General features: G+C 48.1%; 1 long non-coding RNA gene across 1 annotated transcript in view; it reads left to right on the forward strand.

Annotated features, from left to right (window-relative positions):
• LOC146799116 (uncharacterized) overlaps nucleotides 1–23389 on the forward strand; it is a 52699-nt gene extending 29310 nt beyond the window's left edge. Inside the window, exons 3-4 of the long non-coding RNA XR_014969237.1 lie at nucleotides 8415–8537; nucleotides 23281–23389. This is a non-coding gene — a long non-coding RNA (uncharacterized LOC146799116). The remainder of the gene's footprint in view (nucleotides 1–8414; nucleotides 8538–23280) is intronic.
• Nucleotides 23390–23782: the final 393 nt, after the last annotated feature.

Genomic DNA, 23782 nt, shown 5'->3' on the forward strand with positions numbered 1-23782 from the left:
GTGATGTGATTCTGCAGACGACTCGAAGTGCTCCACCTCTCAAATACGATAACGCCACCATCACATTCTTTCCAGACTTCACGCTTAAGGTACAAAGAATGCGCCGAAACTTCTTGGACGTAAAAAGAGCTATGAGGGAAAAAAACATTAAATACTACATGATGTTTCCAGCCCGCTTAAGGGTCATGGCAGAAGACAAAAAGTGGTTCTTCTCCTTGGCGGAGGAGGCCTAGGACTGGATGGAGGGCCCCAGACCCCAAAGCCCTTAATCGCCAGGCACAGCAGAAACATGTAGGGATTACCCGTGATCGACAGCGCCTCATAAATGGCTTAGGAAGCAAGTGCCACTCCCCCCACCATGATGAGACCTGAGTATTGACTGGGAGACAACGATCTGCATGATGCTCCTATATGGCATGGAATGCAAAAAAGTTATGGACACAAACATGGTAGCGGAAAAAAATGTCTACACCAATAGAGGCGGTCCAAAACAATGGGTAAAAATCTGGGGTAAATGGAAAGACTATTGTGGGGGCCTATTTACCCCCCCTCCCGCGCTTCCCCCACATACATGGTATTCCGAGTGGGCAAGTTCCAACTGACTGCAGAAGTTCTAGGTATGATAAGTCTAGATCTGGTTATAATACAGTGTAACTAATGTGGTGTTTTTAAAAAAATGTTTTTCCCAGTTGTACTGAACACGAATAAAGATATTGTTTTTTAAAAATGCTGTATCATCACAGCTGCGCCGTTTTGTGGTGTATTCGTATGTACAATGTTAACCTTCTGTTTCCTATTAACCAGACAGTTTATAAATTTTAGGGCTTACCAGGCATAGTTATTTGGTAAATGAGAAGCCCCAAATTGTTCTTGTGAGTGCTTATAGAGATGGCCCATCATTCAGTGTGTATCCAATTCAGTTGATAGCACTCCACATACAAGCTCTCAGTGGCTGATACCCAGCCCTATAAATCTGTGGGTGTAGCAGGGCTCAAAAAATCAAAAAAATCTCAATAGACCTGCAGGTCTAGTAACTTCAAAAATCTACTTGACCTAACTGTAATGCACTTGACCTCTGTGAGCAAATGTGAGAAGTTAACAAGATTTAAAGGCATTTTTATTGCTCATTCACTTTGTGAGCAATAAAGATGCCTTTAAATCTTGCTATCTTGTCACATTTGCTCTGCTTTCAGAGACAGAGGTCAAATGTCAGTCTTCCTTCCTCCTAAAAATAGCTCTCCCTAATTAAATCTGGCTCGCGAATGCGAGCGGGCGAGTGGATTCTTCGAGCCCTGTAGCCTATCGATAAGACTGAGCCAATGGCCGTTGGGTTGTATATAGTCGTTTTGACTTCATATCATAGATGATTATAGCCATCAATTAATGATTTTCATCCAGTCTTCTCTCAAATTAAGTCCATTCCTCACAGTGTTGAGTCTGGAGATGTACCAGTTTTCTCTTAACCTTCTCTTATATTCTAGGCATCCAACCCTCTTGTTCCATTTCATTTTTTGTAAAATAAACCTGTGGAAATCAAGGTATCCATATTTGGCTTCTATATAATGTTCAACTAGGTGCGCATTAGGTTTTCCTGTTTTAGTGCTGATTTGTGATCCAAGAGGCAGAGCCTTAACTCTGGACCTGTTTCACCCACCTATCCATATAAGCATGGGTATAATAACAGGTAAACAATATTACTACTCCAACAGTTGTTCAAGCTTCTGGATGTCATTTTACTCACTATGCAGTGGTCACATATAGTACAGTTGCCACATTTATGATTACCTGTGGCTCTCTTGATTTCTTATTTTTAATTTTTTTTATTGAGAGAGAGAGGGACAAAGAAAACAAATTTGCCCCCCCCCCCCCGTTTTATCCCCGAAGACCCCCTACCCCGGCCCACATTTATATTGATATTTAATTAATTCCGTCCCAGTGGTGATGCATAAAGCTTCAAAATGCTCTCATTGTACATTTAAAATAGTTAAAGTACCAGGTGCAAAACTGTACATCTAAACTTTACATTCCTGACTTTTGTTACGTAGCAGCATAGCTATTTAAATGACAGCAAAGACATAGCCATAAAATGCTTAGTGCAAAGTGCAAGGTGTAAACAATGTTTTTACATGCGGTACTAAATCTTTTTCATCAAACTCATTGTTAACTTTGGTAAAGCTCCCTTCCCCATAGCATACCACTTATTCTGTTCGCCCCCTTAGCAATCCGGTTGTTCAGCCCAGTCGGATACAGGCTTCCAAATGTCTATTCCCTTCTTCTTTGCCCTGTATCCCTTTCACCAAAATATAGCTTTTTCCAGATTGTATACAGCCAGTAAGCGAGGCACCCATTGCTGAATTGAGGGGGGTGCCGGATCCAGCCAGGCTGATGCAATGCATAGCCTATACACAGCCATTGCTATAATTAATAAGGCACCTCCTTCCTATTCTTTCAGCCTAGATATTCCCAGCAATATCAATGGAGGGTCCAGCTCGACCTGAAGCCATAGTTTCTCGTTGAGACATCCCTTGATCTCCTTAATCAGGGTCCAGCTCTCTACAAGTCGCAAACATATGAACTATATCTGCCTTATAAAGAGCACATTGTGGGCAGTGTACTCTCTTCATTTCTAAGGTGGTTTGTTGTTTCATTTTAGAATCTCTGTATGTATGTACCAAAGCATTGCATACTTTATTTCTCCTGAAGGTAAGAAATATTTTTTTCAACTGCGTGTCCTCGCCTTCATTCAAAATATTCCAGTTCCTGTTCACAATGTTTTTAATCTGATTGCTTACTCCAGAAAACTGACTTGCAAAAACCATTTTACTATTTTTACGGTTGGTGTGTATTCTGTTAAACATGCTGTCTTGTTGTAGAAAAGGGCTCTTTTAAAATAATGATTTATACGTTTTTTCGGGTAACCCCTAGCTTTAAAAAAAATTCTTTACAGTTTCTGAATATGTGTAGAAGTCATTGAGTAAGGAACAATTTCTTTGAAGACGAATAAATTGTCAGAAAGGGATATTATCACACTGTGTTCTAGAGTGGTAACTAGAGTAATGCAAAAGGGTATTTTTGTCAGTCCGTTTCGTGTACTATTCTACCTCTAGTTGTCCTGATACACTCTTGATGGAAATGTGTAAAAGGTTCACCCTTGTTTTGCTCCAATGGGCAGCGAATTTAAGGTTTGAGTCAGCCAGGATTAACCATTCCAAAACGTCTTCCAATATCTCACTAGGGCCCTCCTATATGAAGAGAATATCCTCTATAAAATTATACCAATTCTTTACATTCTCTGAAAAAGGGGCCATCTCATTAAAAATATGTCTAGCCTCAAAAACACTCTCCTAAAGGCAGGCCAGAATTAGGGCACATGTGACCCCTACACTGGTCCATTTAAGTTGCAAGAATAGTTCATCCTTGAATAACAATATTTTATTTTTTAACATCATTGATACACATTGTGAAATGAACTCCTTACTGGCACCTTGTATCTCCTAATTTTCTAAAAATGTTTTAACTACAAAGCTTCAATGTTGAGGGTAACTAAAATGTGTGTATCCTTGTTGAAGCTTTTTTCCTCAAGTATGGAGATATGTGCTGAATCTTTAATGTATGACTTTTTCTTGATACCAAAGGTTTTTAAAAAGCAGTCGGCATATTTACTTAAAGGTTCCAAAAGGGAACCTAAACTACTGACAATCGGACTCAAAGGTGGGTTCTTTTCATCCTAATGGATCTTCGGTAATCTGTAGATGATTGGAGTTGGGGGATTGTTGTTCTTTAAAACCTAAACTCCTCCTCACATATTCAATTATTATCTTCAGCTGTCTCTAATAGCACATCTACTTCATTCCTCAGAACAAGAAGTTTCCTAGATGGAACTTTTATCAATGTTGCTCCAACTGAAGGAGTTTCAATACTCTCACATAGTCCATTGTGTCTAAAATCACTGCTCCCCTGCCCTTATTGGCGGGATATATGGTGATGCTACCATCATTTTGAGTAAGCGTAGAGCCTCTCTCAATTCACTGGACATGTTGTTGGGTTGTAAATGGGGATCGCTAAGGAGTTTTTGCACATTGATCTCTACTGCTCTTTCTAATATTTCTACATTTTTGGTGACTTGATTTATGGATGGTGTAAATGTGGATTTTGGTTTCAACTCTGAAATGTTCTCAACCGGTTGTGGTTGACAGCCTTCAAAAAGTCTATTCAGTCTAATTTTCCTAAAAAAAGGATTTGAGATCCTTTTCTAGTTCAAACTTATTGGCATTTGCCGTGGGAGCAAAACTAAACCCTTTTTCTAAGACTTCCTTTTCTACCCTGTTTAATTCTTCCTTTGATAGATTGATAATGGGAAATGTATTTACCTCCAATATTTCTGATTTCCTTGTTTTAGGTATTACTGTGGTGGGTAATTCCTTGTCATTTGCCCCTGCCCTGATTCGAGTTGTTTCTTTGTCCCCTTCTCTGTCGTTCTAAAAAAACAAAATGGTAGGAAATGGAGGTATGTCCTGCTTGTTCTTCCAGGGATGGTCCCTCATACTCACTACTTGACCCTGATGTCTTGTAGAACGTTACATGTTTCTTGCAACCCCTCAACTACACGGGCCTGGTCATTGGTTGTCCCTCCCATCCCTGTTCTTTTCTCTGTTCATAGTATTCTTTATTTAGATATGGAAATGCTAATTCCATCCTGAATTTGCTAACATATTTCTTGAGTTTGTCTTTTTGTTAATCAGGTATTCCCTATACCCATTGACCTGTAGATCTAACATCTCCAATTTTCTTTTAGCTTCATCTAATGCCGTATTAGCTTTCAGACTGGATTCTAACACTTCGATTGTCTGTTTCTCCAATATGATGATCTACTGCGCTGTCTCTTTTATCAGTAGAATTCAATCTCTATTACACCAGTTGGCTATTTGAGTCCCAACGTCTAAAAATGTCTTATTGGCCAGAAATAGTCCTGGTTCAGGTCTTATCTGGAGCCCTTTAGGGATTACTCCTGCTTTGACATATTCAATTAAAAATTCAGCATGCAATTCAGCCCTGGTTAACTTCATCTTGAGATTTAAGATTTTTCCCCATTTCTCACTGTTGTTAGAAATCGCAGTAAGTTTGTTTCCAGAATTGCCAAGGGCTGGTTTGTGTTCCCGGTCCGGCCCTGGATAGAACAGTCCAAACATGTTGTAAGCTCTAAATCCAACCGCCCCAAGTAAAACAAGAGTCCCAACCAGGTAGGGGAGAGAATGTGGCCTAACGGCTAGGGCGGTCAATCTCGGAGCTGGGGAACCAGGTTCGAGTCTCGGCAGGTACGCTCAACAATCTGTGATTCTGGGTAAATCACTTAATCTCCCCGTGCCTTACAAAAATGAATGTGTCCGTCTGTAAAATAATTGGTGCTCATGAAAAGCGCTCTGATACCTTCGGGTCTAGTTTGCGCTATATAAAATCCTCCAAAAACAAATCAATGAAGAAGTTTTGAGGGTGCAACGGTTAGCTTGCCTGTTCCTCAGAGTCTCAGTGTTCAGTTAATGTGAGCTAACACAGAACAAGTAGTCGTTGCCCTGCAGTATAGAGGTCATGAAAGAGTAGTTAAAGACCCTACTGGTTTTGTAGACGGCAAAAGCTTTTTTCGAAAAGAGAACAAAAACTATACTGGGTGAGAGCACTCTACAGAGTCTTAGGGGACCACATGTCATGGGGCAAGTCGGTGTCTGGTTTTACTGGTGGTAGGCCCATGGATCTGATGACACCCACTTGAGCATCTCTATTAGGTGCACCCAGGATTTAATCCATATGTTCGTTGTCTCCCTTGAAATATGCCACCTTACTTTGGAAATAATTCCTCCGTAGTAATAATAACATTGAGTTCACGCTTTTAAATTCATTCCTTAACTTTCATTCCAACAGCTTTTAACTGTGAACCATCAATGTCATGTTCTTACCAACATGGTCAACAGTCAATAAATTACTAACATGGCCAACAGTCAATAAATTACTAACTACTCTTTGGTGAATATAATTTTACACCAGATACCACTTTTATTCTTCATATCTGCAACCATACTTGCTCTTTCATATGAAAGAGCAAGACACCAAGGGCCACATGCATCAACAAACCATTTTGCGATTTCCTAATTGCGAATACTTGCGATAGGAATCGCAAAAATCACAGAGATGGTGGCCTGATGGAGTCAGCAGACCACCATGTCCGTGATTGCTTTTAAATAAAGCAATTTTTTTTTTGTAAAGCAGCCCGTTTTCCTTAAAGGAAAAGGGGATGCTTTCCAAAAGAGAAAATGAAAACCTTTCCTTTCATTTTCTAAGAGCAGGCAGTGGTCCGTCGGACCACTGCCTGCTCTTAGAAAATGCATTTACAGACATTCACAAAGGGGAAGGGGTCCCTTGGGGACCCCTGCCCATTCGCGCGAATCGGTTACCACCTACTTGCAGTAGGTGGTAAAATGCGAATGTTTTGCGACCGCATTTCGGTCGCAAAACATTCATGCATACCGGTGCGATTCGGTATTAGGAAGGGACACCCTAAACACGTCCCATCCTAATAGCGAATTGCAAACCCATCTTGCGATTCAGTAACAGGTTGCCGAATCGCAAAATAGGGTTTGCTGCATCAGAAGGGAATTCTTTTGCGTTCCCAAACGGCCCGACTCCGCGAATCAGCCGTTTGCGAAGGCAAAAAATGCTTGATGCATCTGGCCCCAAGGCTTTAAGTGATGTGCTGGAGGGGTGATGGTGTGACTATGTAGTATAAGGAATAAAATACTATCGATTATTGATTTTAAAGATAGTGCAAGTCACCTTGGCATTCCGTGACCTTATAAATGAACTCTGCCTTCAGCCTAGTTCCTCTATATGATCACGGAACAACTTGTTGACTTGCAATATCCTTATAAAATATGAAAGAAGGTACTTTATCCCATACATATCATACATTGTTTTTATTTCTGAACTATCCCTCTACCAGCCTTTGTTGTGAACCACAAAAATATTTATGTTGCTCCCACCAAGCCTACCATTTTCGTCCTTGACATTCCATATGCAGAGTTGTAGTGCACCTTAGCCATTGGCACTTATGGCTCGATGCTTATTAGTGTTCAGCGAGATTGTCGCCAACACACACCATTATCAACGGGGTTGCTGGGCCACCAGCTACCTCACGCTTTTGCTACATTCAATGAGTCCTTACTTCTGCATCTGCAACTTCTGTGGGCAAGCTGGCGGCAATTTTGTTTCCACATTTTTTTCGCATGATTTGTTTTTTGAATTTTGGTGGAACATTAGACATACTTTATAATTATTCTCAATCTTATGGTCTGCTCTTTAAACAAAGTTTAATTTCCTATTCTGTCAATAGTATCTTTTGATCCGACAATTTGAACTTCAAAACACTACTTGTCATCATTGTATTACCTAACACTGATCGCTTGTTGATTCCTATCTTAAGCTGCACTATGGGCTCGCTTAATCTTCTGATTTTGTTTCTTCATGTTATGTTATGTTATGTTATGTTATGTTATTGGGGTTGCTTATATAGCGCACGGCTACTCCAGGGAGTGTCCCGGCGCTTTCTGACCCCAAACTGAGAGAGAAGATGGAAGAAAACACAAACATAAAAAGTTACTGCTTGTAAAGCCAAGTTTTCAGGGCCTTTCTAAAGGTATACCCTTCGTTTTAAACTTAATTTACTCTTGTTTGAGCACACTTCCCTATTGACTGGTACTCAGACCTGTTTTAACAGATATGCACTATGGCCTAGATTTACTATAATTTAGCATTGGGGCTGCGTCACTTTTGTGGCACAGCCCCCAATGCACATCATTTTTGGCATTTACTAAGAAAGCAAAGCCGCTTTGCATTGGTTAGAAAATACAAATTAATGCAATTCTGCGCATAGCACTACCTTGTATTACTTTGCATTGGGTAGGTGGGTGGAGGATGACCATTCCCATGCATCCATGCATGTATTTTGACGCACACACAGATTTGCAAAGATTTGTAAACCTGGGTTTGTGCCAAAATATGGGCATAGCCGACAGAGGCATAACGAGGAGAAATATCTTTATTTCTCTTTGTTACTTCCTATTTCAATGTGTGCTGTTTTCTGCAGCACATAAACAAAGAGGAAAATTCCTCTTTGGGTTGTTTTTGTGCAGGAAGTGTGTACAGTCCGCCAAGGCAAGGAGCGAGCAGAAATGCTCCATATCTATGTAAATGTTGAGAATTTCTGCTTTCGCACACAGTAAGTTCCCTTGCTGCACAGCTTTGCATGAAATAATAGTAAATGTGCCTGTGGATCTCCAAGCATTACACCATTTAATTTTGCTGCATGCTACCGTGTAGTGGGTATTTGCACACATTTAATTTCCCCTTCTGGCCTTCCTTTTCAGAATACCGACGTGAAGAGATCTTGTCTTCCCACAGGACAGCACTTTGTTACCATACCTTATGATGGGTTAATGATATTGATATTCACAGCTCATTACGAATACTCTCCTTACCATCTTCATGGAGTAAGTTCTCCTTTACATTTTGGCTCTCTTGAGAACCATAATTGGGTGTCGGATCACCTCAAGGTACCTTATTTTAAATCCAAATTGATATGCAACTTTGAGTTTTTTATTAATCCTGGAATATGTTTTACTACATCAGTGTTATTTCACAGTTTTGGACTAAACAAGTAGTTTTATGTTTTGTTTGCTAGCCTTCCTTCACTTATGCTATGTACTGCCCCTTGTGTTATTCCTTTTGCATTGCTTCTCAGCCACTTCACAGCCCTCATTTGGACTATGTGTTGATCTACAAAAACCTGTTGATATACATACTACTTTTACGAGATACATTTACCCTGAATACCCACAATTTGAAGTGAGCTCAGAGGTATTAACATGGTAGAACCTTATTATTACTTCATTATATTCTTGCAAAGTGTTGTTGGTAGCACCAACATAGTTCTAGTTAGAAACATGTTCAACTAAAGTTAGTCATAGGTATACCTAATTTTGTATCACTCGCTATTATAATTTTCTTAGCCGCATTTGCTTTATTACTATTTTTGTGTGCAACACTTTTAATATTGGGCAGAGTTTAAACATAATGTAAAAACAATTCTATGTTCGGACTGGAGCTCAGATTATGCTTTGCCTTTCTCCACTTTATTAACATATCAAATTTCATAGCAGCCAGAAAGACTTATTTAAAAAAACTTGCATAAAACAAAGGTAGAAATGAGTAAGAACATCAACTCCCATGACACTGAGGGAGGTCTCCAACTTCATAGTCCTTCCATAGTGTCCATTAACAGACATAGTCCTTTCACCCTGTTGGTTCCTCCTCTTTCTTCGCTGCTTCGCAGCCAGTTAAGTCAATTTTCTTGTTTCTGGTATATTTCATTGATTGCCTGTGATTCTAGCTGTATTTGCTCCTGTGGGAAACGCGCTAAAGACTGTGTTGCCTGGGGGCGGTTTATTTTCATTCTGGACCTTTGTATTGTGTTTTTTTCATTTTCAGGTCCAGGATCCGGCTGCGGGAGCGTTTCGCACTGCTTACGCGGCCGGCGCCATTGTGGTTGCGGTGCTTCAGAGGCCCGCTAGGGCGACTCGCTCGTCTCACTGGTTCTGCATCGCAGTGCCTTAGAGGAGGTGCCGCGCTGCAAGAGACGCGTAACATGAGCCTTGTCCCCGCTGCCTGCACGATACGCCTGTACTTTTCCCAGCACTTTCTTCTTAATTGACGCCCCAGCAGGGGTCCGTATTGCGGGCTGAACCCGCGGTGACGCCGGCAGACGATTCGAAATTTGCACTTTCCCTGGATAATTTTAGACAGTGCGCTGTGAGGTAGCAAGCCTGGTCAGGTGTGCTCCTGAGGGCTCGCGCGCTCAGGTACGTGCAAGCCTAATTGCAGGCCCTGGGTCTGCCCAAAATATTGCAGTCCTCAGGTCTGCCACTGATATTGTCTGGGTTTCCCAGCTCCCAACACATTAGCGCACTACACCTTAAAAGTTGTTTTCCCCCTTTTAACCCCTGCAGAGGTTGAGGTTGGCCTGTTTAGATGATGGAGGCGCAGAATACTATATATGAGGAGTCCCAAGAGTATATTCCGTGGGGGATGACTTCTACGATGCCGTAGACTCCTCCATTTACAGAGTTGTCAACGAACTGGTGGGGCCTATGGAACAACGCATGTCAGACAGGATTGTTCAGGAGTGCGCCAAATTAGTGCAGACAGGCGCTGTACCGCCCGCAACTCCTTTGGATCCTCCAAAAGGAGAGGACCCTCCACCTCCTAAAAAGAAGTGTTCAGAAGGGGTGGATAAAGACGTGTTTGCACGCCGTAAGACCGCCTTCCTAGCGCAGGGGAATTCCCCCTCCCCGACCCCTCCACCAGCTCCCGAGTCCCAAGGGTACCAAGAGCCTGATGAGGACTCCCAGCGGGACTCAGAGGACGAGGCAGGCCCTTCCCGCCCATGGCGCCCGATGATTCCCCCTCCTTCAGCCCCAGAGGAGGACTTGGGTATGTTGGACCCGGACGAGATATTTCATCCTCGCTCGGCAGCTTGGGCTCCTGGCGACAAGGTAGCCAAGTTTGTCGCTGGTTGCTTCCGCAAGCCCTTAGAAAAGGAGGCTCTGGGTTGCATTAGAGCAGAGTGCCCGGGGCCTACTCTTGAAGGGAAAGTTGCTATCACCCCGGAGTTAAACTCCAAGATGGCCACTTTCCTGGCCAAATATATGAAAGACCCTCGCACGGGCATAGATAGGTCCTGGCGTTCATGCCAGGATAAGCTTCTCAACGCCATTGGCCCTATGACCACAATTTTGGACATGGCAGAGGAAGCGAAGGTGTCAGGATCCCCTATTTCACCAGAGGTGTTGTCGAACTGGGCTCAACGGGACCTTATCTTCATGGGCAACACAAACTGTGCCCTGTCAACAGAGCGTCGCCGCTCTTTGTTGATTAAATTTGACCCCAAGCTAGGAGATTTAGCTTCTTCGGAGGCAGGCGCAGCGGCGCAGCGAGGCCTCTTTGGGGACCCATTTGTGAAAGAATTGGGACATTTTGTGGCAACTTTTACCTCCTTGGATAAGGCCCAATCCAGTATGAAAAGAGTCTTCAACCCGCAGGTTTTCCATGGGGCCGGCCGAGGCAGGAGACGCTCGGTCCGCCGTGGTGTCCAACAAAATCCCCCCAGGGAACAAGGCTCCGGTCGCGGACTGTATAATTCCAAAGCAAGTTATAATAACTTCTACCCAGCAAAAGGCCAGCGCTTCAGGGGCTGCAGAGGATTCAAGAACAACACCGGAGGTGGCAATTCCAGCGGTGAGTGTTTTACCTGTGGACCAGTTCCGTATTGGGGTCGTTTAGCGGCTTTCTGGGACGCCTGGGCAGCCATTACGTTAGATGCATGGGTCTTACAGACCTTCAAGGTTTTCATATCCAATGTTTCGACCATCCTCTGCAAGAGAGTTATCCTCGTCCCATTTGCTTCTCAAGTCGCGATGCACAACTGAGCGATGAGGAAGTCTCCGCACTACTCCGCAAGGGGGCCATCTGTCGTTCAGCCCTGCATCCCGACAGGTTTCTAAGCAACATATTCTTAGTAGACAAGTCCGATGGGGGTCGCTGGCCTGTTATCAACCTCAAAGAGTTCAACGGGTGGTTTGTGTACCGCCATTTCAAAATGGAGGGAATTCACCTCCTCCGGGATGTTCTACTTCCATCCGACTGAATTTTACAGTTTGACTTAAAGGATGCTTACTTGGTAGTCTCGATTCACCCTCCTCACCGGCGGTTCCCTCAGTTTTGCTGGAGAGACCTAATCTACGAGTTCACCGCCCTTCTGTTCGGTCTTTCCTCAGCACCATGGTGCTTTACCAAAGTGCTCCATCCTGCGGTGGAATTCCTCAGGGCACAGGGCATACGCATGATCGTGTATCCAGACGACATTCTATTCATGGCACAGTGCCCCAGGATCTTATCCCAGCAACTCCAGCAAACGGTCTCCCTTCTGCAAGGACTGGGGTTTGTCATCAATGCAGAGAAGTCAGTCCTCAGCCCTTCCCAGAAGGAGGTTTTTCTCGGGTTTGGGGTGGACTCCATCCAATCATCCCCGAGTCTTCCGTCCCGGAAGATGGCCAACATACGGCACAAGTTGCGCAAACCATTGTCAGAACTCACACGTCTCTCCGGGAGATTGCCTGGTTGGTGCGCCTCCTCTCCTCCTCCATCCAGGCAATCTTTCCGGGACCCTTGCATTACCGGGCACTCAAGCGTCTCAAAGCTCACCACCTCAGGAGCGGTTTGTCATGCGCTCAGTCGCTACCACTCTCTACGGAAGCGAAGGAGGAGATAGCGTGGTGGCTGACCCACATGGAAGCATGGAACGGCCGGGCAATTTTCGGCTCTGTTCTGGACCTTATCATCTAGTTCGACGCCAGCTGGTCAGGCTGGGGCGCCCATTGTGGGGATTTCTCCACTGGAGGCGTCTGGTCATTAGACGAGCAGAACCTTCACATCAACTGCCTAGAGCTCTTAGCGGGTTCATTCGCGGTTCGTTGTTGGACCAGGAACAGGGTGCGTTCATGTGTCCTCCTAAAAATGGACAACATTGGGGGGTGTAAGATGGCGGAGCGGTTGTGACCCGACTCGGCTCCGGACCCCACCGATTGTTTTATGCGCTACCCAACAGCCTGGTGAACGAGAGACTTACCCACTGGACGTCTGAGGTTGTCCGTGAGCTGGATGGCCTGCCGGCGACGAGAGATCTGCCGCGGATTTCCAGCATCTTGCAGTTGAGGCGGCGTTCATGAGATCCCGGGCCCACCGCGGACAGGTGTAGGGGACCGGTGCGGGAATCCTGCGATTTGCCACGATCGCTGGAGGAGGCCGTGGAGGGTTCTTCCTTACGCCGGAGCGGTGCCTTGGCGCGGCGGTGCTCCGCTGTCCTTGCCGATGCGCCCAGCCCTCCAAAGGCAGTGAGTGCCGGTGGGCCCTCGTTGACGCCATTTCGCGGGTCCCGCAGTGCTGGCGCAGAGGTGGCAACGATGTGCTGAATGGGGAGCGGCGACAGGGGGGCACTCTGAGTGACGTTCTGGAGCGGCCTGGGGCCCCACCACCCGCTACAGGAGCGCCTTGCAGTTTTTACCGATCTGGGGGGAAAGAAACGCTCCACGAGGGCTGTGCCTGACCCTAAGATGGCAGCGTGGCAGAGACGGCCACCAGCGGTGGCTCGGCAATCTGGGCCTTGATGTTGCACCGGCCTCCCAGCTACAGTGTGAGGAAGCGACGGGTCGCGCTTTGGAGGGGAATCCCTTAGGAGCCTACAGCGGGACGGGTCCCCCCACTTTCTGTTCCTCAAGAGCATACCGGGGGGCAGTGGGCAGCGGGTGTCTGACCCCACAGCGAGGGGGGAGCACACGACACGATCTGGCCTCTTGTTATGCTTCCTTCTGGCAAGGTCTGGAGAATCCTAGTGACTTTGCGTTCGAGGGAGTGGGGTGGTGACCTTATGCCGCCCAAGAAGAACGTCAACAAAGTCTCCCGGTTCTTTAAGGCACCTGAGACGGCTCTCACCCCAGCGGAAATTGCTCCACTGCAGGCTATGGCGCTTATGCGTGACGATCTGGTGGCCACCCTTCGTGATTTCAAAGCTGAGTTGTGTTTAGAGATCAAACAAGACCTGCGGTCCTCGGTGGACCAATTAAAAGGTGACCTCACCGAGAAGCTCACCACCCTCCGGCAGGATGTGGACGCAGTAGGTACTCGCGTACTGGAGGTGGAGGAACAGACGCAGGACCTGGCGACGGCTACTTCCAAGGTACAGGATTCGCAGCAAGCGCTCCAAACCCAGCTTCAGCAAGTCATCCTTAAGGCGGAAGACCTGGAGAACAGGACTCGACGGGAGAACATTCGGATCCGGGATTTGGAAGAGAGGGCGGAAGGGCCGGATCTGGAGGCTTTTGTGATGGGCCTCTTTGAAGAAATCCTCTCCCCACAACGCCTGAAAATCAAGCTGGACAGGGTCCATCGTGTGGGCGTGTTACAGGCGGGGAGCCGTAAGCGTCCGAGAGATGTCTTGGTCAAACTCCATTCTTTCAAAGTGAAGGAAGTGATAAGGTCCGCTGCCAGGAAGAAGAAAGCTGTGTCCTTTCAAGACCACAGATGCTCTCTCTACCAAGATCTGGCCCCCGCGACCTTGGCTCGCCGGCAAACATTGCGACCGATCACCAAACTGCAAGAGGATCGCATTCGCTACCGCTGGACATTCCCCTTCGGCATTACTTTCGAGTATGGGAAAAAGACACATCATGTCACTGAGCTCTCTGACGGCCTCCGCATCCTGGGACTGGCTTCCACGGAGGACCCCCCGGCTTCGGGGGCCTCGGCTGGGGCGGTATCTCCCAGGAGACGCTCCGGATCTTGGCACAAGGTCACAAAGAACCGTTGAAACGTAGCCTTTTTCTCTTGGGGGACCCTATTGCCAGTTTTTTGCTGGGCTCCCGGCTGTCTGGCTGCTTGATCATCTGGGATCTGAGGGGGGCCGCCATGGTAGCGCCCGATTTCTGATCGAGACACTATAGATAATGAGCTTTTCATTTTCTCCCACTCAGTAAAATGCTATTCACCAGTTTGTACGATTTTGAAATCGGGGGTGCGGGCCTTGACCGTGCTACCCACTATTTCTCCTATGGCTTTTGGAGGAAGTGTGAGCCGAAGATCCGTTGGCTCTCGGGTCACCAGATTTTGGGGAAGTTGGGGTGGGTTTGTGGGGGGGGAGGGGTCCCTGTGGTGATTTTAGGGGTATGTATTTTCACTTTTATGGATACCTAACTCATCTCAGCATGGTTGGGGGGACGGATGGTGGGGGTGTGGACTGGGGAGGGGTACATTCTATTCTACTGAGAGTGGCCGGGTATGGGTGGACGGGACCTGCGGGCCCGCATGGGGGGTGGAGAGTGTTCCTTGCCTGATGGTTAACGTAACTTCTTGGAATGTTAAAGGCTTGAACTCCCCGCAGAAACGACAGAAAATCTAGCAATATAACGCGGACCGCAAATTTGAAGTAGTGGCACTGCAGGAGACACACCTCATGCGAGCTGAGGTCACTAGGCTCCGTCACAGAGCATACCCGCTAATCTATACTTCGTCCACGACCACTAAACCCAATGGGGTCGCCTTAATTTTCCACAGCTCCACGAAATTTCAACCTGACACTGTCAAGACTGATCGTGAGGGGCAAATGTTGATGGTTAAGGGGAGGCTGAGGGGCCTGCTGTGCACATTCATCTCACTATACGCACCTAACTCGGGTCAGTCTAAGTTTCTCTCCACCGCTCTTGACCAGTTAGGGGGGTTCGCGGAAGGGCCCATTATCCTTATGGGGATTTTAACTTGGCTTGGCATGGGACCCTAGACAGTACCAGCGCTAACAGGGCGGCGGCCAACACCTTCTCTGAAGGGTTTAGACAGAAATTATCTACCCTTGGCTTATGTGACGCTTGGCGTTTCCTTCATCCTACCGCAAAAGATTATACACACTTCTCCCACATGCATCAGTCATACTCCCGAATAGACTACTTCTTTGTTAGCCAATCCTTGTTGGGGGCCCTCCAGGCAGCACAGATATTGCCGATCTCCATTTCAGACCATAGCTTGATCACCTTGGGCCTTAGCTGGACCGGTCCTTCTAAAGGGCCTTCTAGGTGGTACTTCCCTTCGGCTCTTATTCGGGATGTGGTCCTCAGGGAGGAGCTCAGGGCTGCCATTGTAGACTTCTTTGCCCATAACACTCCCCAAGACACATCCCTGCAGAACAATTTGGTTGCCTTCAAGGCAGTTCTGAGAGGGAAGTGCATCCAACTTAACTCGATCCTCAACAAACAAAGGACGAAGGAGAGGGAGGCTCTTGAGGGGGAGTTGGAGATTGTGGAACAGGCCCACAAAGCTACACCAACACGTGCCCTACAGCGACAACTCACCGCCCTCCGGAGTAAACTCCGCTCCATCTATACAAATCGAGCAGAGATCACATTGTTAAAACTACGCCAATCATCCTACGCACAGGGCGATAAGTTGGGCACGCACTTGGCCCGTCAACTCCGAGTAAAGAGGGAACGGGACTTTATTGGGGGATACGGGATCAACGGGGACACCTCACACACTCCGATACCGCTAAGGCTAACATTTTCGGAGATTTTACGGTCAGCTATATCAGGGCACTACTCCTGATACGGCCTTACAACAACAGTTTCTAGACGAGGATACGCTCCCGCAGCTTTCCCGCTCGGCGGCCGACGTCTTAGATTTTCCTATATCTTCGGAAGAGGTACGTGTAGCTATCTCCAGGCTCAAATTACATAAAGCCCCCGGACCCGACGACCTCACGGCTCAATTTTTTCAATGTTTTGCCTCCGAGCTAGTTCCTCACCTCGCGACTCTATTCCAGGCCATAGCGTCAGACGCCCGTGTTTCGGATTCTATGGCTGAGGCTGTGATCACGGTGATCCCCAAATCCAGAAAGGACCCACACCTCTGCGGCTCCTATAGGCCCGTTGCGCTCCTAAACCTTGACGCCAAATTATATTCCGCAATTCTAGCAGCGAGGCTTGAACACCTGATGCCAGAATTAATACATCCGGATCAATCCGGGTTTATAAAGAGCAGGCAAAAGCATGACAACATCAGACGCATCATTCACTTGATCGAGAAGGCCTCCAAGTTTAACATTCCTGCGATTCTGGTGGGTTTGGATGCGGAGAAGGCTTTGACAGGGTGGATTGGGCTTTCCTCTTTTTAACTATGCAGAAGTTTGGGTTTAGAGCTCCCTTCCTCAAAATGGTACAGGCCAACTACCGCCTCCAACCTCCTGAGTCCTGGTCAATGGTTGTCCCTCCGCCTCCTTTGCCCTGAGCAGAGGCACCCGACAGGCGTGCCCTTTGTCCCCCCTTTTATTCGCCCTCAGTATTGAACCCCTGGCATTCAGGCTTCGTTCCAATGACAATATCCGAGGAATTCCCTTTAGCGGGTACGACCATAAGGCATCTCTGTTTGCTGCCGATATACTACTTACCCTTACGGAGTCGGTCTCCTCGCTGCAGGCGGTGCAAGGGGAATTACGTTGGTTCGAGCGGGTGGCGGGGTTTAAGGTAAACCTGTCTAAATCATACATACTTAATCTCACCCTCCCTTCTGCGGACGCGAACAGACTGAGAGTCCAAACACTCTTTCAATGGGCCAAACGCTCTTTACTCTATCTGGGAGTTCACCTTACGGCCAAGCTAGGCGACCTCTACAGAGCGAATTACCCGCCTTTGGTGACACAGCTTCAACAGGACCTTAAACGATGGTCTCCCCTGTACATTTCGTGGAGCGGGAGGATCAATGCAGTTAAAATGTCAGTACTGCCTACATTTTTATATTTGTTTCAAGCTCTACCCATCGATCTTGATTGATCTCTCATGCCTCGTCTCCGCTCGTTGCTCACTAACTTTATCTGGCAGGGGGGACGGGCGCGCCTGCCCCAACACGTGCTTAGACGCCCGAGGAATAGGGGTGGACTGGCTTTACCCGATTTTAACTTGTATTACCAAGCCGCTCAGCTAAGAGTGGCAATGAGGGAGGAGGAGCCAAGATGGCGACCGAGACGGCAGCGTAGATTCCCGGCTCCGTGAACCTCCGCATCCCGCACGGATATCCTGTACTAGATCCTCAGCTTGCGCCATGGGATCGTGTTTGTGAAGGAGAGTGGCAACCGATCGTGTGACTCCGGGGTTTCTGGCTACTGTACCGCCTGAGAAATCTGCGGATGAACTTTGCGGCCCGTGCAGCCCCGGAGCCGGGACCTCGAGTGGACGCCTTGGCCGGGTGGCAGTTTAACAACAACGGCCTGTGGTGACTGGGTGGAGTCGGTCCACCGGAGCGGTGCTGCCCCCGGCCTGCATCTCGCCACGGCCGCTCCCGTTGCTAAAGCGTAGTGGATCGAGGGCATGCCCGGGGGTGCAGTTCTCAGACTCTTCGGTGTTTGCCCCTGCCTTTGACGGTGAGCTGCCCGGACACCGCCCCTAGCTCGCCCTGATCCTTGCAGACTGCTCCCGGATTTTCGCGGCTGCTGGTCCTTGGTGGAGACGACTGTTGCCCGAGTCCACGCAACGGCTGAATTTGTACCTGCCCCCGGACCCCTGTCTCCAGCGACGTGGACCCCGAGGTGCTTGTCCCTGGGTCCCGGCCCCCATACGAGTCGGGCCTCCCCCGGCGGCCATCTTGTTGCGATGCAGCCTACTATCCTGTCCACCGGGTCGCAGCAGGATTGGGAGTGTGTGACTTTTGGGAGTGTGGCAGAGCGACCGCGGGGAGCAGTGCTGGGGTACGGCGACCTCCTTGAGGCCCTTGGTGCCCTTCATTTCTCCTTGGCTCGTGGCATCGAGGTCTTGGGGAGTAAGATCGACGGTGTGGCATCAGCGATGGGACAATGGCGGCATGCTGGTCCGCAGTTACACGGGGACTTCCTACACTGCACACAGGAGGATAATGTCGCGGCCATCCCTGCGATTAGGGCACAGCCGTACACTCCGGACAGTATGCTACCGTATGATCGGCTGACTGAGGGTTTGATCTGTTCCGGAGGTAGTGGTTCCGAGTGGAAGGTGGTGGCCTCGTCCCGTGCACGACCTCCGGTGACCCAGGGACTTTACCAGCAATGTCTGTCTACTTTGGATGATTCAGCCTTTCCGGACCTTGTGTGCAGTGCAGATCCTGGGGCAGCACTGGGAAAGATGTCCCTCCGAGATGCGGACTGTGTTGGCGTTCTGAGACCTCCACCCCACCTGTGTGCGTCGCTTCCCGGTTGTTTTGGGACATCCCTTCACCTTGGAACATCGGACATGGCGCTGGGTCGGGGGGTAGGCATGGGCAGCATCGCCAGGAGTGGTCAGGGATGAGGCTGATCCCTCGGGGTGGTCATCTGGTAGACGGGTGAACTCACGGTTGTGTACTCCCAGGACACAGCTACTAGCATATTCGGTGCGCAATGCTCCCCATTCCCCCTTTTGTTATGGTCGATTTGGTGCTACTTATTGTTTGCTGTTGGGATACCTTACTGTGCGGGAGGGAGAAGCCGGGGGTATGTTCTGAAGGCCCTCCTCCAGTTTATTATATTTTCTCCACCCCCCCGCCTGGTGGGGTGCTTTCTTATTCCTTTTTCCCTGTTTCTTCTATATTTCGGGTCTAGTTCCAGGGCGACAGGCACACTGCTGGGGGGAGGGGCCATACTCATTTGCGGAGGTGCAGGGTGGGGGGTTGGGGGGGGGACTCTTTTCTTTCTCAGTCTTCCTCTCTTTTTCCATGGCCTCCTTTTTCTTCTCCGTTTCTTCTTGTTTCTTCTTTTCTGGGATCAGCGTGGTACGCCTCTTTTGCTGTGAACCGTTGTCTCTCCGTGTGTGCCACAGTTTCCTGGGGGTTCTCTGGGCGTTAGGTATGGGGGCCTGCAGGCGCAACTGTTTTTGATATTCTTCCCCATCCTTTCCTGTGTTTGCGCCATGGATTCGACAGATTGCTGTTTATTGCTAACGTCTATCATGCGGCCTGCCCTTTATCGCTGTTGGGAAATTGTTTGGCACCTGATCCTACTGTTTTGTTTCATTATAAAATGAAAAACCCCTTTTCTCCTGGTGTCCTACCTGCGCGGCTCCCGGGCCGAACTATCTTAAGTATGAAGATTTTGCTACCGCGGTGCCGCATGTGCTTATATTTGACCTTATTGCTCTGATTGCTTAGCGGCCGGCCCTGGGGGGTTGTAGGCCCATACTTGTCAATGATCGAAATGTCAATAAAGGTTTTTCAAAAAAAAAAAAAAAGAGTGGCAATGAAATGGTGGGCGAGGGAGTCCGAGAAACACTGGCTCCATATGGACCGCTCTGTGGTGGGACGATCCCTTTGGGATATCCTCTGGAAGCCGAGGGGCGACTGACCCCACAATGCACATCTTAGCACCCCCACTCGCACAACCCTGACCATCTGGGACTGACTCACATGGAGGGAGGGCTGGACCTCATTTCCATCCCCTTATACTCCTATTCATTTCAATCCGGCATTCCCGCCGGCGATTCGCGAGGGTCCTTTCGACAGCTGGAAGTAGGGAGGATGTCTTAAATTGTCTGACTTGTTCCATAATGATGAGGTTTTAACGTTCGCAAGTTGTCCGAGGGAATTTGCACTCCCCTCGAGTGATTATCATTATCTTCAACTTAAACACTGGGCTACGCCCCCACGCGTTAGGGAGGCGGCCACTAGGGCTCTCACACCCATGGAGCAGTTGGTGATCTCTAAGGCAGGTACTATGAAAGGCACCATTTCCGCACTCTATAACATGCTCTTGAACACCCTACGTTCTCCACCAGCTCGATTCATGACATTCTGGGGGTGAGTATTGGGCAGGGACCTGTCGGAGATAGAATGGAAACACGCCTGGAGAGACATTGCCCAACACAACAACTCTATGACCCTAAGGGAAGCACACTACAAGACCTTACATGATTGGTAATTGTATCCTACCAAGCTCCGTCGTATCTTACCTGGGACCTCGAATCTCTGCTGGCGGGGCTGCAAGGAGATTTTCGGCACATATGGTGGGATTGCCCGAAGATTAGGCCTTTTTGGGCTGAGATCCTATCTCACATCAAGGATATGCTGGGGTACCCCGTTCCTACTACCAGAGATTTCGCCCTTCTGGGTGTCTGGGATCCCACCTTAGCATATCAATCTAAGGCCGACAAGGCGATTATGTGGACGTGCCTTGGCGCTGCTAAGCTAACTGTTGCAGCTGCATGGAAGAAAGCAGACACCCCAGCGGTGTCACTGTGGCACTCCCGGTTGTGGAGGATTCTTTCCTTGGAACGCTTGGCAGATCTCTTTAGGGATAATTATAAAGGGTTCAAACTCAGCTGGGGGCCGTTGGTTGCTTTTCTGACCCAGGGACTACCCTCTGCAGTCTGTCCTCCTATGGTGCGGGCTGGGCACCTTTTCCAAATATAGGTGGTCCCAGGGTCTGGTTGTGACGACGCGGCCCTTAATACACAACTGTGGGGGTCCTGGGCTACTCACATCAAGATGAGATAATGATGCTATCCTTTAGGTTTCTTGTTATATAAGCTTACCACCACCGGGATGGGGGAGGGGTGTTATTTTGGGGGGGAGAGGGAGAGGGGGTTTGGGGGATGGGTTTTGGATTGAAGAACCTCCTCAGGGTTATGTTCTCTTAAAATTAGCATTGATCACTTTGTTCGGGGGTGTGGTATGAACTGGGGCGGTACAAAGCTGAACTCACCTTAGCTGACTGTTTTGCAACCTTGGAGCCTGCGCGCCCCTGGAACGAACTAATGTCTGTAATTCTGTTCTGCTTGATGCTTAATAAAAAGAAACTTTAAATTAAAAAAAATGGACAACATTTCCGCGGTACGTTACGTCAATCACTTGGGAGGTCCTCGTTCGCGAGCCTTAGCGAACCTGGCAAAAGTCTTCTGGGGTTTCTGCTTGGCCCATCATATCTCTGTGACAACGGAGTACCTTCCAGCCAAGACAATCAGGTTGTGGACTAGCACTCGAGACACCTCCACAATTCCAGTCTGTGGAAGCTGGACCCTCCGGTCTTCTAGTGATTGGAGAACCTGTGGGGCCCTTTTTCAGTGGACCTCTTCGCGTTGCGCCTAGACCATCAAGTCCCACGGTTTTTCAGTTGTAGACCGAACCCGATGGCCTTGGCCACGGGTGCTTTTCTCCAGGATTGGAGTCAAGAGAAGGGTTACTCGTTTCCCCCGTTCTCAATGATCACGAGAGCGGCAGCCCAGATTCACCGCCAGGAGGCAGAGATGGTGATGGTGACTCCGTGTTGGAGATCGCAAGTTTGGTTTCCGGTTCTTCTGGAACTTTCTGGGGATTCTCCAATCCTGTTTCCTCATCTTCTTCTGAACCCAGATAGAGTACCGCACCATCTGGTAACCCAGGGCTCCCTGCAGCTCATGGCGTGGCGGCTTTCAGGCAGCGATAGTCGCTCCCGGGCCTTTCGGAACCAGCTGAGAGTCTCCTGTCAAAGGCATGGGCGGATAGCACTAACAAACATTATCGGTCTGCCTGGTCAAGATGGGTTTGTTGGTGTCTTCGAAGGGGTTTGGATCCCGTGGTCGCAGGTGTATTTCTAATTTTGGACTTCCTGGCAGACTTGGCAACGGAAGGTCTGGCTTACCGATCAATAAATGCAGTAAGGTTGGCAGTTTCGGCGGGCCACAGTCCGATTGATTGGGCTCCAGTGGGGGGGACATCCCTTTGTCTGCAGGCTTCTGCGGGGCATCCGTCTGTCCTTACCCCCGGAACCGCGCTACTCCACTCGGTGGGACGTCAGTTTGGTCCTGAATCTGTTCCTATCTTGGCAGCTGAATACATATCTTTCTCTAAAGGAACTGGCAATGCTTCTATGCTTAGTCTCCTGCAGGCGAGTTTCAGATGTCCGAGCACTGGACGTTACAGCAAGAGTTTTTTTTCCCCGGACGTGGTAGTGTTCACGGTGGGGTGTCGCACTAAGTCACTTACCTGAACAGTCTTGTATCCGGCCTTTCCGGATGTCTCAAAATTGTGGGTTGTGGGTTGCCTCAAGGCATATGAAGAATTAACTCAAGAGTTGCGCCCTCCGGGCGAACGTCAATTGCTTATTGCCTTAAGGAATCCGCACAATGCTGTCTCCCCCCCCTCCCCCCCCTCCCTATAGCCAGGTGGGTGCGTTGGGTCATGCAAGAAGTGGGCATTGACACAAAACAATTTGGAGCTCACTCAGCATGGGGTACGATGGCTTCGAAAGCTTTTTCTTTTGGGGCCCGTCTAAAGGACTTGATGCGGGCAGCAGATTGGTCCTCGGACTCAACCTTCAAGAGATTTTATTTCAGGCCTATAGTAGAGGTTGCTCAGTTAGTGGTAAGTAAGCTTTAAACTAGCATAATCTGAGCCTCCAGTCCTGACATAGAATGGAAATTTACCTAACACCGTGAAGGATACATTTCAGTTCTATTAAGGACACTGAGGCGAGGATTATCCCGCCTGGTGCACTGTCTTGTGCGAACTCACCCATACGATGGTAGGTAACGGATTCATGTTATAAGAATTTGTAATTGGGCGGATAGTGAGACTGTCACGTATGGGTTTTTGTACGCATTGCTGAATCTTTGCTTCCTCCGAAGTTGATTTCAGTGGTGGCCTTAGGCTGTCTCTGTTTTTCAGGAAACAACGGTTTGAAACAGGACCAGTGATGGATTGGCATGACATGTGCGAAGAAAGAGGAGGAACCAACAGGTTGAAAGGACTATGTCTGTTCATGAACGCTATGGAAAGACTATGAAGTTGGAGACCTCCCTCAGTGTCATGGGAGTTGATGTTTTTACTCATTTCTACCTTTGTTTCATGCAAGTATTTTAAATATGTCTTTCTGGCTGCGATGAAATTTGATATGTTAATAAAGCGGCGAAAGACAAAGCATAATCTGCGCCTCCGTGTCCTTAATAGAATTTAAACTTATGCTTCACGGTGTTAGGCAAATTTCTATTCTTACTGAATCCTAATATCTAGGAGTGCTAGTACTGTGCTATTCTACAATGAACACCCCTATGTTTCCTGTGATTACAGCTGAAGGATCCCACAGAATCCTAATGAATTACAGTTCTCATACATGTACATGCTGACCAGAATGCACAAAGAAATGGGCTTAAGAGAAACCTGGTGTATT

Source organism: Triturus cristatus, chromosome 9, assembly GCF_964204655.1.
Source record: "Triturus cristatus chromosome 9, aTriCri1.1, whole genome shotgun sequence".
In the NCBI taxonomy this organism is placed as follows: Eukaryota; Metazoa; Chordata; class Amphibia; order Caudata; family Salamandridae; genus Triturus; species Triturus cristatus.